Here is a 17650-nt window from a genome sequence, read left to right as displayed (position 1 = left end):
CTTTGCAATAACTTTGCAATTAGCTAATTGATTTCCTTAAAACATTTTATTCAATACATTTCACCTATATAAATATATATTTATGTTGGGACAGTGGAATAAGATCAAATGGCAATTTAAATACATATCATTTGGGAGGTAGTTCTCATTTCTTTGAAAAATTAAGACTAAAGACTACCGCCTTCAATGTGGATTACACTTCAAGGTAGATATTGATGTTTTAACTTTTATTTTTGAACCTTAACTTTGTGGTATTTACCTTGAAAGACAAAAAGACATTCCAGTGGGCATGTAGATGAGATTGAAGTAACACACCTCCATGAGTCAGTATTGAGTGGATGGCCATGAGTTTGTTTGTTTTTAAATTTGACCTTGAATTTAATGGTCCAAGATCCCTTCAGAAGCCACTATTTTGAGTGGACTTTGTCAAGGCATCCTAACAAGTACATAACAGAGAATTTATCTACAGTATCCTAATGGTACTGTGACAAGTATCTAACCAAGAGGGCCTATCTGCAGCAATCTACTGATCACACACATATTGTACATACTTTGTTTGGAAAAAAAAGAAAACAGCCATGTATGAACTGGGAGCCTAAAAGCAATATTTTTTTACTTGTATATTTGAAAAAAAATTTAATCATTTTATTTGGGACTCCTACAGTTTGTATCACGATCCATACATACATCTATGTGTCAAACACATTTGTCCATTTGTTGCCATCATCATCTCAAAACATTTGCTTTCTACTTTAGTTCTTGGTATCAGCTCCTCGTTTTCCCCCTCTCCCCTCTCCCTCATGAATCCTTGATAATTTATTAATTATTATTATTTTAACATAGCTTACACTGTCTGACGTCTCCCTTCACCCACTTCTGTTGTCCATCCCCCAGGGAGGAGGTTATATGTAGATTCTTGTAATCGGTTCCCCCTTTCTACGCCACCTTCCCTCCACCCTCCAGATATCACCATTCTCACTAGTGGTCCTGAAGGGGTCATCTGTCTTGGATTCCCTATGTTTCTAGTTCTTATCTGTAACAAAGTACATCCTCTGGTCTAGCCAGATTTGCAAGGTAGAATTGGGATCATGATAGTTGCGGGAGGAAGCATTTAAGAACTAGAGAGAAGTTGTATGTTTCATCGTTGCTACCCTGCAACCTGACTGGCTCATCTCCTCCCCACAACCCTTCAATAAGTGGGTGTTCAGTTGGCTACCGATGAGCTTTGGGTCTCCACTTTGCACACCCCCGCATTTACAATGATATGATTTTTTTGTTCTTTGATGCCTGATACAGGCTGGTGTGCTTCTTCCATATGGGCTTTGATGCTTCTGAGCTAGATGGCCACTTGTTTATCTTCAAGCCTTTAAGACTCCAGATGCTATATCTTTTGGTAGCCAGGCACCATCAGCTTTCTTCACCACATTTACTTATGTACCCATTTGTCTTCAGTGATCAAATTGGGATGATTTTTTGTTCTTTGATGTCTGATATCTGGTCCCTTCTTCACCTCGTGGTAACACAGGCTGGTGTGCTTCATCCCTGTGGGCTCTGATGCTTCTGACCTTGAAGGTCGTTCGTTTACCTGCAAGCCTGTAAGACCCAAGATGCTATACCTTTTGATAGCCGGCCACCATCAGCTTTCTTCACCACATTTGCTTATGCACCCAGTTGTCTTTAGCGATTGTGTCAGGAAGGTGTGCATCATGGAATGTCAATTTAATAGAACAAAGTGTTCTTGCATTGAGTAAGTACTTGAGTGGAGGTCCGATGTCCATCTGCTGCCTTAATACTAAACCTATAAATATATATGCACATATAGGCCCTGAATCAAGACCAATGGTCTTCAGTAGCTTTTGGTTTCAAACAGGAGCCAAGAGCCATGTCTTCCTATGGTCTGTTGGCTGTTCAGTACCCAGAGGGGAGTGGCCAGTTCAGTTGGAAGAAACATAGTCTATTGAATTAATAATGCCCTTTTTGTTTGTTTATTTTTAAATCATTTTATTGAGAGCTCTTACAATGCTTATTACACTCCATACATCATCTGATAAAAAATATATGCACGTAGATCTATTTCCCCACCATCCTATATAAATATACTTAAATTTGTACATGCCTATATTCACACCTCTATAAATACCCTTTGTCTCCTAGTTCTTTCCTCTGTTTCCTTTACTTTCCTCTTGTCCCACTATCATGTTCAGCCTTCATTTGGGTTTCAGTAATTTCTCTTGGTTACATTGCCCTTGCTGAATCCCTACCAGGTCTCTCACACCCTCTGAGCCACTAATTTTGGGTCACTTGTCCCTGGGTTGGTCAACACCACCTCCTTATCCCCGCCACCTCCTCTCCCATTTCCCCCCCAAAACCATTGGTTCCGTTGTTTTGTCCTCCAGACTGTTCATCCAGCCTATCTTATCTAGATAGATCTGCAGATATAATAATATGCACCAAAAAACAAGATATAGCAAGACAAAGTGACAAAAGGGAACAAAAGTATGATAACAAAAAAGAAAATCAATGGCCCATAAAAGAATAAATTAATTTAAATTAAAAAAATATTTTTAAAAAGAAAAAAAAACCTGTAAATAGATGAAGTTCTGATTTTTGACCTCTAGGCGTGTCTTCCAGTCAAGTCTGATAGGGTGCCAAGCTCAGACCCCGAGTCTTTCGTTTGCACTCCCTCGGGAGCTCCCTGCTCCCCACATTGCTCTGCCACACACCTTTAGTGTTTTGCCTCTGTGTCGCGGGGTCAGTCTGGTCCAGTCCAGACACTAAGTCTCCAGTGTTGTCCCCCATCAGCGAGAGATGTCTCACAGTGGGATTAGTTATATGGTCCACTCTGAGCATCGGTTGTTCAGAGCAGGGATATTGTCCTCAAGGCTTGATGGGCCAGGATGTGCTCCCCTCTCTCTTCCTCCCCCTTCATTTGCTCCCGTGTGCTCTGATCAGACATGTTCCTCTCCCCGAGCTGCAGCTTCAGTGCTGTCCTCTAAAGTAAATTCCCCCTGGAGGAGGGGCAGTTGTCCACCTAGCTGGTATGGAGGTATATTTAGAAATTTTAACTTTAACTAAAAATAAATTGTTTAGAACTTTGATTGTTAAAAGGTTTTTATTAGAGAGAAATATAATAATTCAGAGTTGTTATTGTTTTAAAATAATCTACCAACAATGTACTCTCTTACCTACTAGTCCTGGGCAGACTGCTCCTATGTGTACATACTTGAAATGCCATTGACTTAGGTTATATGTTTTTTAAAGAGGCAAAGTCAAGTTGTTAGTGGTTTTTTTCTCACTATACAATAGTAAGTTCAAAGAATTAATGTTGTATAATGTTGTATAAGTTCTAAGATTTAATGTTGTATAATATCCACTTGATTTTCAACTCAAAGCCACACAGTGTGGCAGATTAGAACGTTCCCGTGGACTCGTGGCTCTGTGAGTTAATTAAGTTGGGCTGTTAACAGCATGATTGTCATATCAAACCCCGCAGCCACTCTCAGGAAAAGAGAAGGCTGTCTCCCCCATGGAGATTTTCAGTCTCAAAACAGGGCATCTGAGCGAGAATCCACTTAATGGCCGTGAGCTTTAGACTGTTTACAGAAGCAGATCAGTAGGTTTATTGATCTGCTCATGGTTGTGTTCAAACCACCAACCTTTGGCTTGGAGGCCGAGTGCTCAATCACTGTGCTACTATGTCTCCTTCTGCGAACAAAGGCTGAACACTACACTTTTGACCACTTTTCCATCAATGTTTTATTGCCTCTGGAGGTAAGCTACTTTGTTTATCCATCCATCCGTCCATTCATATAGAGTAGGCCTCCCTTAATTCGGAAGCATTGGCCTTATTTCAGGACAGTGGTCGCTCTTTTCCTCAACGCGATGACTAGTGTTATCTGAAAATCATCAAACTATTCTGTACTATGTTGGGGTTTTTAGCAACCAGCTAAAAGTATCTGAAAAGATACAGAATATAACTCTGCTCTGAATAATGTTGTACTCAGATATCACCTTTTCCACGGTCCGTTATTCAAGGTCATGCACACAAGCCCTGTAATTCCATTTGCAACCATAGAAGATCCTTCATAATAGTAGGTCAGATAAGGAGTGTGGTGGACCCACATAACAGTTATTCCATGGGCACCTCCATCATCACTGTGATGTGGGCCAAATTCAGCCTACATCTGGGAAAGCCTCTGATTGACGCAGTCTGTCAAGCTAAAGACATTCATTTCTGAAGGAATCATATATATTTCTCCTCTTCCTTCAGATGCAATGTTTAGAAGTGGCTAGCAGAATTGTAATTATTCTTATATTGAAGTAGCCTCTGGGAACTGTCAGACAGGCCAGGTTCCACAACTCTTGACTAGCAGAAACCTGTGGCGGTTTTCACAGAATTGGCACATTGTTTAACTTGGCAAACAGGGTGTTTAAAGCTGTTTTTACAAAAGTTTTCATTATTTTTACAAAAGCTGCCACAGATTTCAAGCTTTTTTCACATTTCAAACGTATGTGTGTTTATTTATGGTCAGAAAAAAACAAAGGGAAAATAGAAAGGCATCCAGGTTATGTGCTGAATTTCCACTCAACTAGGTGTGCATTTACAGATACTACCTCTCTTCATAGCGTCAAATAGACCCACAATTCCTCCAGCTGAAAATTTCATCCACCGCCTATAGTGTTAGGCATATGCCCCCTTACTATAGTGTTCTTTAGCAAACGTCTGGATTTCTATTTAGAACTGACCTCACAATCATTTTAGTTCTTTTATTTAGAACATTTTTCATTGCAATCAGCCTCCAGTCCCTTTTTTACCCCTTTAATCTTCCTTCTTCCTTGAGGACTAAGACATTAATCTAAGATGGAAGAAACGATTGCAGTGAATGAATTCTTCAAAATGAATGTTGAGAGTGATGCTGTAGACTGCAGTCACTGCCAGTTGGTTTTACTAGGGTAGTTCCCATGACACTCTCTGTGGTAGTTACACAATCAGGAGTCCACTTGGGAAGGGGTGGAATCTAGCCTGTCAATAAGGTCGCTGCTTGATGACCTCATTTGGAGGCACTAAGGAGATAAATAGCTTGCTGGAGACGAGACACAGACACTCTCCCTGCGAGACATTCCTGCTGACAAGCCACATGGGGCTATGCTGATAGAGCCAGAGCCCTGGAGCTGGAGGAGCCACGTGGAGACCCATGCCAATGCTGAGATGCTTCTGCCACCACTGTATCCACAAGACTTTCCACCCACTGGCCTGTGATCTTCCTGCATTTGGCATCACTGCATATGTTGCATGAGTGTGACAGGGAAATTATAGATTGGTATCAGACATATGGGATGATATCAAGCAGACTTGTAGACTTGATCCGAACTGGGCTGGGGTGTTTTCTTAATATACTTAATATTTTTAAAAATCACTTTATTGGGGGCTTGTACAACTCTTATCACTATCCATACCTCCATTCTTTGTGTCAAGCACATTTGTACATTTGTTCCCCTCGTCATTCTCAAAACATTTTCTTTCTGCTTGAGCCCTTGGTAGCAGCTCCTCATTGCCTCCCTACCCTCCGCCTCCCTCATGAACCCTTGACAATTTATAAATTATTATTATTTTGTCATGTCTTACATTGTCCAATGTCTCCCTTTACCCACGCTTCTGTTGTCGGTCACCCGGGGGGGAGGTTCTATGTAGATCATTGTGATCAGTTCCCCCTTTCCACCCCACCTTCCCTCCACCCTCCAGGTATCACCACTCTCACCACTGGTTCTGAATCTGTCCTGGATTCCCTGTTTCCAGTTCCTATCTGTACCAGTGTACATCCTCTGGTCTAGCTGGATTTGTAAGGTAGAATTGGGATCATGATCTTGCAGGGAGCCGGGGGGTGGGGTGGGGGAGAGCATTTAAGAACTAGAGGAAAGTTGTATGCTTTAACATTGGTATATTGCACCCTGATTGGCTCTTCTCCCTGCCACCCTTCTGTAAGGGGATGTACAGGCCCCCAATCTGCACTCCCCCTCATTCACAATGATATGACTTTTTGTTCTTTTATGCCTGAAACCTGATCCCTTTGACACCTCATGATCACACAGGCTGGTGTGCTTCTTCCAAGTGGACTTTGTTGCTTTTATATTGAGGTCTTTCTTATGCACAAATGAGTATCTAGGAATTTGTTTCTGTAGTCTACCCAGACTAACACACTGTGATACATAACGTTGTAAACACCAACCTGGTCACCTGTGGTGTCATTTTCAACAGATTTTAGAAACACTAGGAAGAAGGACCTCAGTCTCTACTTCGGAAAATAATGACCAGTGAAGACCTTCTAATTTGAAGGTCTGAAGTTTGAGTCTTCTCAGAGGTACCTCAAAAGAAAGTCTTGAAATCTATTTCCAAAAAATGCTGTTGGATCCCTGGTGGAACTCAGGTCCGCTCTGACATGCGTGGCATTGTCCCAAGTCATCAACTCCACAGTGTTTGGTTTGTAGATTTTGATAGCGACTTCTTTAGATGGTCACAGTCATCTGCTTGCTCGAGCCTCGGTTACTGTTCCGCACGAGACCTCCCTCAATCTTTATCATTTTAGATGCTTTCTTCTAGAAAAACGCTGCGTGAAAAATATGGTACGGATGATCCAAAGGCCAGTCGCCATTTGCTCAGAAGATAACTTTTAGAAGAGAGGTGTAAGACTATGATCTTGGCTGCAGTCCCATTTCGGAAGGCTCCATGATCTTCTAGTACCCAGGGAACAAGGTCATCTCAAAGACACCTAATGGATTTCTGGAGGAGTCGCTCTAAGTAAACCATGACAGGCTGAGTTGCCATTTAACTACATGACACCAGCCTTAAGCTAATTACCGTATTTTCAATTTGTTTTGTCATGAATACTAAATTTAGTAGGTATTTCTAGAAATTCATTGAATGGGAAAGTGATATTTCACAAATTACTTTATAAGAAGTAATATTATCTTTAATAATTTTCTTATGCTTCTAAATGTGTTTTTGAAAGGAAAGAAAGCCTTTTAATTAATCCTTTCTCAGTCACCTTAAATTTTAACATATGATATATACAGGGCTGGTGTATAAATATCTAGTACCATGTTTTAAAACCTTGACTTCACAAATAAGCTGTAAAGCATTTATCTTAGTTCTTAAAAATAACTATAATTTAACTATACTTGTTTCCAGAAGAGAAGGAAGTCATAGGAGCTGAATTTAGATTCTCATTTTTATTGATAATTCAGCGAAGGGCCAGTGTTTGGCAACTCAGGACTTGAGAACGAATAGTTACCTGTTTTTAAGTATTTTAATTAAGCAATAATTGATGTTGACACTTGATAACATTGCAGATCTTTGCTTGAATATGTCTGCAAAGTCCTATGTGTATAACATTTCTAGCTACCAGCCATCTGAAAACTGATTCTTAGAGCTTTTGCAGTCGTGGGTGATGTTGGGGAGGAGTCCTGGCAGTGGAGTGGGTTACCCCTGGAGCTGCTAGCCACAAAGATCGGTAGTTTGAATCCACCGGCTGCTCTGTGGGGAGGTGAGCCTTTGTGCTCCTGTGAAGATGTACACCCTTGGGGATACAAGCAGGGCATTTCTACTTTGTCCTGTAGAGTCGGTGAGAGTCAGAATCAACTAAATGGCAACGAGTTTGGTCTTTGGTTTTACCATGTATTCTGTGTCTGCTATGTGCCAAGTAGTGGTAGAGGTGTTATATACATGATCTTATTTCATCTTTATCACAACCATTTAACTATAGGCATTATCATCTTATTTAAAATAAATGGGGAAAACAAATAGGAAGCTGAGGTTAAAAGAGCATAAATTATTTTCTGAAGTATAAGTGGTTAGTAAAAATGGGATAGGGGCAACTCCTTTTGTAAGCAAATGAGAGCCTGAGACATTGGATCTGAGCTGAGTGTAGGTAAACATGGGGCTGACATACGGGCTTGTCTTAGGTTGGGTTCTCTAGAGAAGCAAAGCCAATGAAGCTTAAATATGAACACATATAGAGAGATTTATACTAAGGAAATGGCTCACATAGCTGGAGATGTTGGCAAGTTCCAAGTTGGTGGTTAGATGTCAGGCTGGAGGCTTCTCCTGAGTCATGTTGCCGCAGGAGCTGATGAGCTCCAGGCCATCTGACCTCATGAACCCAAGATTTTCCGGTCGGTTGGCAGGCTGCTACCTGCAGAGGCAAATGAATCCAAAGTTAGGAGATAAGAATACAGGCTGCTGATGACTCCCAGGTTCAACAGGTAACACGCAGGCCACAGGTTCAAGTCAAAGAACTGGATGTCAGCTAACACTAGAGTCACATACAGAAATTTTAAAAAGCCAAGATTTTCCACAGCTTCACCACAGCTTCTACAGAAGCTCCGTTTCAATTGTTTGGCTACTCATAAGCGATTTCATCATGGAAGTGATTACATTTTATTAAATCTCATCTGATTACAAAATCTAAGTATAGCCTCCTCCCTGGGGGAGGGACAGCAGAGAAGAGGGTAGGGGGAGATGTCGGACAGTGTAACATATGACAAATAATAATAATTTATGCATGATGAAGGGTTCATGAGGGAGAGGAGAGTGGGGAGGGAGGGAGAAAATGAGGAGCTGATATTAAGGGCTCAAGTGGAAGGCAAATGTTTTGAGACTGATAATGGCAACAAAAGTACATATGTTCTTGTCACAATGGATGGATGTATGGATTGTGATAAGAACTGTACGATCCCCCAATAAAATGAAAAAAAAATCATGAGAGATCACTACATCCTAAGTGCCAAGCCAGTGAAAATTATGGCCAATCCTAGTTGACCCAAAACCAGCACTGCAGTGACTGGAGCTCAGGAAAAGCAGAACGGAGGGTCAAGGAGCAGTTTCTTAACTGCTGCTTCCTACCACCAGGCTACAGACCTCCATAAGTTAGCTAGAGCTTTACTCCAGCACCCGCTAGTCCCCAAACTCTTGTGACTAGTGAAGCACAGCTAGGTGGCTGGCACAATGTGACACACGGATGACTAGGGTATGCCCCTGTCTTCGGCGCATCTACAGTCCAGAGGAGGAGATTGATACATACAATGTATGGCTCTGAAAGACCTGTTAGGAGGCAGAGGTTGCAGAAAAATAAAAGCTTATTGGAAACCTAAAAGTTGAGTTGAATTTGAATCAGTAGGAGCTAAAAGCACTCTCTCACATCCATGCATATACTCCATTTGTGAACCTTGCTTGATATGCTCTCTTGTCCAAGGCTGCTAATCAGGAAAAAAAAAAAAGGAAAGAAAAAAGATCAGCAACAGAAAATTGTTGTTTGCACTCAATATTTTCCTTGGTTTGACTTTGCAACCAAGTTGACACTGCCCGTGCTCCTCACCCCCGTCCTCTGCGACACGCTGACTTCTTGATTAGGGGTTTCTGTTTTGCTGTCGGTGCATTAGGCAATGTGCCGCTCAGGTAGCAGAAGTTGATTATAGTTTTCATCTGTTCTTTCTCAATTGCTGTAGGCTTTCTCTGAGGTTGGCTGATATGTGACCTTAGCAGGTTGTTTTTTTATTTCAAAAACTTTTCTTCGGAGCTAGCAGGGTGGACAAGCTTCCAGTTTGCTCGCGTCTGCCTGCGGCTGTGTGTGGCTAAGAAGGCTAAGCCTATGATTACGGGGCTGCCCTCCTGAGAGCCGGGAGAAGTGCGTCGAAAGGTACCATCAGCGCTGCCACGGCTAGTCATTACCTAATGGACTCTTCCGTCTTAATAACTCTCTCCGCCCGTTACACTGGGAAATAACAAACGAAGCCCAAGTCTGTCGACCAACTTTAGTTAGGTCCTTTCACAAGGCCAGCTTGCAAGGCAATCACCTCAACTCTGACATCCTAAAGCCAGATTATGTGTTCAAGAATGTCTGATTGCCTCTACCTTTGGAGTAAAGTATTTCAGTAAGAAAAAATTATGTTTTATATAAGTAATTCTTTTTTAAAATTTTTATTTTATTGAGGGCTCTCATCACAATCCATATATATATATATATATATATATATATATATATATATATATATATATATATATATATATATATATATATATATATATATATATATTGATTTTGTCAAACACATCTGTACATACGTTGTCGTCATCTTTTTAAAAACATTTTCTTTCTACTTGAGCCCCTGGCATCAGCTAAGTAATTCTTTTTTTAAATTCCTATTATTGGGGGCTCATAATATTCTTGCCACAATTCATCCATCCATCCATTGTGTCAATCACATTTGTACATTTGTTGCCATCATCATTTTCAAAGAATTTTCTTTCTGCTTGGGCTCTTGGTATCAGCTCCTCATATTTTCCTCCATCTCCCACCCTTCCTCCCTCCCTCATGAACCCTTGATTATTTATAAATTATTATTATTTTGTCATGTCTTACACTGTCCAACGTCTTCACCCACTTTTCTGTTGTCCATCCCCCAGGGAGGGGGTTATATGTAGATCATAGTGATCGGTTCCCCTTTTGTCCCTCCACCTTTCCCTTACCCTCCTGGTATTTCTACTCTCATTATTGGTCCTGAGAGGTTTATCTGTCCTGGATTCCCTTTGTTTCCAGTTCTGATCTGTACCGGTGCACATCCTCTGGTCTGGCTGGATTTGTAAGGTAGAAGTGGGATCATGATAGTGGGTGGGGAGAGAGCATTAAAGAAGTAGAAGAAAGTTGTATGTTTCATTGGTGTTGCACTGCACCCTGACTGGCTTGTCTATCCAGTTAGTCATTGTAGAGAAAATGAGACTGGTCTAGACTACTTCAATAGAAATGGTAGACTATGGATGATCAGATAAAACTTTAAAAAACATGTAAAAAGCCAAAGCATATTTTTAAATGTGGGGGAATTGGGATTTGTTTGGGGTTTGTTTTGGGGGTTTTTGAAGTATTTATTGTTCATTCAGCAAATATTTATTTAATGTCTACTGTCTACTGGACATTGGTCTAAGCACTTGGAACACAACAGTGAACTAATGAATCTATTAAAAGAGTTCTTTATTCACTAATATTCTATAATTATCTCTTATTTGAAAAATCAATAACTAGTTCAATCCCAGAGTGGGTCATAAATTCAGACAAATTATATGTTTAGCTGTTGGCTTTAATTCACCTGTTAGACAATCTTCTATAATGCCTCTAAGTTTTTATTTTTGGCACTTATTAGTTCTTTTCATAAAAAAGTAATGAATAACCAGACTTCAACCCAGTGTCACAAGGTGTGAATGCAATATCCCGGCGTGGAGGAGGGAACCAGTGGAGAGGTCTGGGAGGCTGGCCCCAGCACCATAAATTAAGTGAATTCCTGCCCCTCCCCCGAAAAGAACTTGTTCCAAAGGACGACATTGACTCTGCAGCTATGGGAGATGGACATATTTGATCAGAGCACACGGGAGCAGATGAAGGGGCAGGAGGAGAGAGTGGAGCACAGCCTGGCCCACCAGGCCGTGATGATGATGTTCCTGAGTAGAGCAGCCAGTCCACAGAGAGAACAACATGGCTGGCCCTACTATGAGACATGATGCCCCTCAGTGACTAAGGGCGATACAGGGGACAGCACCGGAGACACAGTGTGGGAATTGCACCTGACCTGATCCCACCACACCGAGGCAAATCACTGGGGGAGTGCAGCGGAACAGCAAGGGAATGGAGTGGCAAGGTCCCCAGGGAATGCTGAAAGTGGACTTTGGGGCCAGGGCGTGGTGCCCCAACAGACTGGACTGGAAAACGCTCCCAAGGGCCAGCAAACGATCCCTGAACTAACTACAAGCTTTTCTCTTGTGAACTGTTTTGTTCTGTTCTTTGTCAGTGGTTTGTTTTTGTTGTTTTGTTGTCTGGTTGTATACTGTTGCTTTGTTTTCCTCTGTCTTGTTTTCGTGCATGTTAGTGACTCCACAGGTCTGTCTGAATAGGACAGGCTGGATGAACTATCTGGAGGAAAAACAACGGGACCGACAGTTCCGGGGGGACTTGGGGTGGGGGGGTAGGGGGGGTAAGGAAGTGGTGTTAACAAACCCAGGGACAAGGGAAAAACATGGGACCCCAAATGGTAGAGAAGGGGGAGTGGCAGGCCTGGTGGGACATGATCAAGGGTAAGGGTGCTTAGAGAAGAGGTATACTCTAGCTCAGGTGGCGACGAAGCATGGTAGTAGGGCAGGAGGAAAGTCAAGGGAGATGGAGGAAAGAGCTAGGAGTCAAAGGGCATTCATGGAGGTCTAGACAAAGACATGTACATGCAAATATATATAGGAGGATGGGGAAATAGATCTATGTGTCTATATTTATAGGTCAAGTATTAAGGTGGCGGAAGGACCTTGGGCCTCTACTCAAACACTCCCTCAATGCATGAATACCTTCTTTTATTAAATTGGAACTCTATGATGCTCACTCTCCCGACACAACGGCTGGAGTCAAAGTGGGTGAACAAGTAAATGTGGTGAAGAAAGCTGATGGTGCCCGGCTATCAAAAGAGATAGTGACTGGGGTCTTAAAGGCTTGAAGATAAACAAGCGGCCATCTAGCTCAGAAGCAACAAAGTCCACATGGAAGAACACACCAGCCTGTGTGATCGAGTGGTCCTAAAGGGATCAGTTACCAGGCATCAAAGAACAAAAAATCATATCATTGACTGCACACCTCCATGATAGGATCGCTGAAGACAAATGGGTGCATAAGCAAATGTGGTGAGAAAGCTGATGGTGCCCGCCTATCAAAAGAGATAGCGTCTGGGGTCTTAAAGGCTTGAAGGTGAACAAGCGGCCATCTAGCTCAGAAGCAAATAAGCCCACATGGGAGAAGCACACCGGCCAGTGCGATCACGAGGTGCCCAAGGGACCAGGTATAAGGCATCATGCAAAAAAAAAAAAAGATATAAGTGTGTGTATGTATGTGTATATATGTGTATATGTATGTGTATATATGTATATATATATCATATTAAATGAAGGGGGAAGTGCAGAGTGGAGACCTAAGGCCCAAGTGTCGACCAATGGAGATCCCCTCATAGAGGGGTTTAGGAGAGGAGATGGGTTAATTAGGGTGTGAGGTAGTATCGATGAAGAACACAGCTTTCCCCCAGATCCTGGATGCTTCCTCTCCCCAACTACCATGATCCGAATTCTACCTTGCAGGGCTGGATAGGACAGAGGCTGTACACTGGTGCATATGAGGGTTGGAGGTACAGGGAATCCAGGGTGGATGATACCTTCAGGACCAAGGGTGTGAGGGACGATTCTGGGAGAGTGGAGGGTGAGTGGGTTGGAAAGGGGGAACTGATTACAAGGATCCACATGTGACCTCTTCCTTGGGAGAGGGACAGCATAGAAGGGGGGAAGGGAGACTCCGGATAGGGCAAGATATGACAAAATAACGATGTATAAATTACCAAGGGCATATGAGGGAGGGGGGAATGGGGAGGGGGGGGGGGAAAGAGGACCTGATGCAAGGGGCTTAAGTGGAGAGCAAATGCCTTGAGAATGATTGGGGCAGGGAATGTATGGATGTGCTTCATACAATTGATGTATGTATATGTATGGATTGTGGTAAGAGTTGTATGAGTCCCTAATAAAATGTAAAAGAAGAAAAGAGAAAAAAATGATTAGGGCAAAGACTGTACAGATGTGCTTTATACAATTGATGTATGTATATGTATGAACTGTGAAAAGAATTGTATGAGCCCCAATAAATTGTTAAAATTAAAAAAAAAAGTAATGAATACATCTGAGTGCTAAACACCAAATGTGGCAGTTACAAAACCTCCTGTCAACTTAAGAAGGGGTGGAGTCTAGCCTGTCAATCAGGTTGCAGCTTGATGACCTCACTTGGAGGCACAAAGGAGATAAATAGCTCACTGGAAGCAGGACAGTCACTCACTCCCTGTGGGATATTTCTGTTGACAAGCCACATGGAGCTATGCTGATGACAGCCAGAGCCTTGAAGCTGGAGGAGCTATGTAGCGATCCAGCTGGCATTGAGATGTTTCTACTGCCACTGACTCCACTAGACTTTCCACCTACTGGCCTGTGATCGTCCTGCATTGGCGTCATTGCATGTGTTTTGTGAATCTGAAGAGGAATTTACAGACTGGTACTGGACATATGGGCTAATATCAGACTTAAGCACTTGATCTTTACTGGGCTGGGATGTTTTCTTAATGTACAATTGCTCCTTATATAAAAATCTTTCCTATACACATATGAGTGCCTAAGAATTTGTTTCTTTTTTTTTTTTGTAGTTAGTTCAAGGATCATTTGTTGGCCCTTAGGAGTGTTTTCTAGTCCAGTCTGTGGGGCACCACGCCCTGGGAATTTGTTTCTTTAGTCAACCCAGACTAACACACCAAGGAATATATTAGATAGAAAATTACCCTTGGGCTATTCATAGCCTAGTAAGAGAGACTGGGACTCATACACAAATCCACTATGACCATGGCCAGGGCATTGACTCCAATTTAGGGCAACCCCATATTTGTCAGATGAGAACTGTACCCGATAGCACTTTCAAGAGTTTTGGTTTTTTTCTTCATAGGTCGCCTCTGGGCGGACTTAAACCTCCAACTTTTTGGTTAGCTGCTGAGTGCTTTGACCATTTGCAATACCCAGAGGTTTATGCAGATAGCTATAAAAACACATCACATGATACATTAAGCAAATCCGATACAATATTTGTACATAATAATGGTAGACCAGGGGCAGGAGAAGGAAAGATGGAGGAGACGATCAATGGATGCTGCACAGAGAGGGCAACATTTAAGGTGGACCATTCCCAATGGAGAACCATTTCATTTTCATTATTAATAAATAATTTTACTGGGGAGGTGTCTTACAGCTCTCATAACTCTCCATCAATTGTATCAAACATATTTGTACATATGTTGCCATCATCGTTTTCAAAACATTTTCTTTCTGTTTGAGCCCTTGGTATCAGCTCCTCTTTTTGCCCTCCCTCTCTTGTGGACCCCTGATAGATTATAAATTATTATTTTCATATCTTACACCATCCGTTGTCTCTCTTCACCCACCTTTCTGTTGTTTATCCTCCTGGGGGGGTGGGGTTACACGTCTATCATTATCATTGGTTTGCCATGTCTCCCCCTTCTGCCCCCACCTTTCTCCTACCCTCATGGTATTGCCGCTCCCATTACTGTTCCTGAATGGTTTATTTGTCCTGGATTTTGTGTGTTGGGGTCTCTTATCAGTACCAGTGAACATGCTATGGTCTAGTTAGATTTGTAAGGTAGAACTGGGGTCATTGCCAGTGGGGGAGCATTAAAGAACTAGAAGGATGTCGTGTATTTCATCGGTGCTATGCTGCATGCTGGTTGAATAGTCCCTTCCTTGTGACCCTTCTGTGAGAGGACATCCAATTGTCTACAGATGGGCTTTGGGTCTCCATTCTGACCCCCCTCGTTCACATCAATATGGTTGTTTGTTTTGAGTCTTCTGATGCCTAATCCCACCAACACCTCATGATCACACAGGTTGGTGTTGCTTCCCTGCTACGTGGCTGCTTGTTTAACTTCAAGCCTTTAAGACCCCAGGCACTACATCTTCTAATAGCCAGGCACCGTCAGCTTTTTCACCACATTTGCCTATGCACCCATTTTTACTACTGCAATCGTGTCAGGAAGGTTAGCATCACAGAATGTCAGATTATTAGAACAAAGTGTTCTTTCATGGAGGGAGGACTTGAGTAGAGGCCTAATTTCCAGTGCCTACATGTAGACCTCTATATCAGTCTTGTGCCTCCCAATTCTTCTTCTATTTCTTGATACTTTCCTCCTGTCCCACTATCATGTTCAGCCTTCATTCTACTCTCTGTACTTCCTCTCTGCTACATTGGACTTGATCAAACCCCATTAGGCTTTCTACACCCTCCTCGCCATCGATATTCGATCTCTTATTGTTCCCTTGTCCCTGAGTTTGTTGGTTCTTCTCTCCCTTCTCCGACCTCCTCCATTCCCATATTCCCCCGGAGACGTAGGCCCCATTGTTTTCTCCTCGGGATTGATTATCCTGCCTATCCTATATAGATAGACATGAGAAAAAGAAGTAGAAAAAGGATGGGAGGGAGCTGTAAATAGTTCCAGGTCTGTCTACTGATCCTTCTGAATGTTTTCCAATTGGGTTTGGTGAAGTGTCACACTGTGCCCACCGATTCCAAGGTATATTTTTGGGATTCCTTGGGTACTTCATTGCTTTGATCCCCTTGCTGCTCTGTTGCGCTCCCTTCATGTTTCACACTGGTGATGGGGAGTCAGACCTTGCACACTTCCCACACTGCTGTCCAATGTTGCCCCCTGTAGCCTGGTGGGTCAGTGAGGGGGCGTTGTGGAAAACCATTATTGATTGAGAGTTGTTTTTTTTTTAACAATTTATTGGGGCTGATACAATTCTTTTCACAGTTCATACATATACATACATCAATTGTATAAAGCACATCTGTACAGTCTTTGCCCTAATCATTTTTTTCTCTTTTCTTCTTTTACATTTTATTAGGGACTCAAACAACTCTTACCACAATCCATACATATACATACATCAATTGTATAAAGCACATCCATACATTCCCTGCCCCAATCATTCTCAAGGCATTTGCTCTCCACTTAAGCCCCTTGCATCAGGTCCTCTGATTGAGAGTTTTGTAAGCAAACATTAGAGGAAAAAAGGGCACAATATATTAAAGGAATACAAAAATTGTGCAACATGATGTGCATATTAGTACTAAAGTGTGTCACATCCAGAGTGTGGAGAGAATTGAATGTCAAACTCCAAGTATTCAGTAGGAACGGGGCGGGGAAGACACGGTGATTTATTGCTGTAGAGATGGCATGACGTATACCATGTCTAGAGGGGGATATGCCATGTCTAGAGGGGGATATGCCATGTCTAGAGGGGGTATGCCATGTCTAGAGGGGGGTATGCCATGTCTAGAGGGCGGTATGCCATGTCTAGAAGGGGATATACCATGTCTAGAGGGGGAGCTGGTAGGTTTTCTAAAGGATGAGGGGTTCGGGCTACGACAGACAATGTACTGCAGTCGATAGAACAGAGAGGATAACTATGTGGTGGCAGCTTTCTTACTCGGTGTCTTCAGGTATAATTAAGTATTATTTGGACCAAATCACAGTGGGATGACACCGGCAATGATGTCTGTGGAGTTTCTCAAACATAAAAATCTTTTCCTGTACATTCAAGGCATAATTCTGTCAAAGTGGCATCCTCAATAAAGAAAAAACGCAGTTATAATTAGATATGGAAAATTTGAGAACATGAAAGACCTGAGAAGTGAAAAATATCAAATGAGAAAGTGATTGGTGATTCACGCTGCATTTACTCATCATGGTTATTAGCTGCAGGCACAATGTATACTTTTTGTCGAATTTTTATGTCACCAGTTTATTTGGGACGGTTGTTTTTAATGACATTGGTTTCTGTTTACATAAGACCTAGATGAGTAACTTCAGACTTTGCAATAAATAAATTATGTGGTATTTTGTATCAGTATTGAATTGAATCACTGGTTAGATTTCTCACTTAAAATCTAACAACATTGTATTCAATCAGGAAGCACTTGGGAAATCAATAGGTTATTCTTGTGATGGCTTCTTAGGAGTCTATATGATATGT

At 42.0% G+C, this 17650-nt stretch overlaps 1 protein-coding gene and 1 non-coding gene across 2 annotated transcripts in view; both read left to right on the top strand.

Moving 5' to 3' along the window:
* The window catches only part of KIAA0825 (KIAA0825 ortholog), a 498599-nt gene that overhangs the window by 316524 nt on the left and 164425 nt on the right, over positions 1-17650 (top strand). The window lies entirely within an intron of this gene.
* LOC142441547 (small nucleolar RNA SNORA2/SNORA34 family) lies at positions 1820-1953 on the top strand. The gene has a single exon (XR_012782919.1). It is a non-coding gene; the product is annotated as a small nucleolar RNA SNORA2/SNORA34 family (small nucleolar RNA).

Source organism: Tenrec ecaudatus, chromosome 2 (assembly GCF_050624435.1).
Source record: "Tenrec ecaudatus isolate mTenEca1 chromosome 2, mTenEca1.hap1, whole genome shotgun sequence".
Classification (NCBI taxonomy): Eukaryota; Metazoa; Chordata; class Mammalia; order Afrosoricida; family Tenrecidae; genus Tenrec; species Tenrec ecaudatus.
This window is presented reverse-complemented; position numbering and strand designations above follow the sequence as displayed.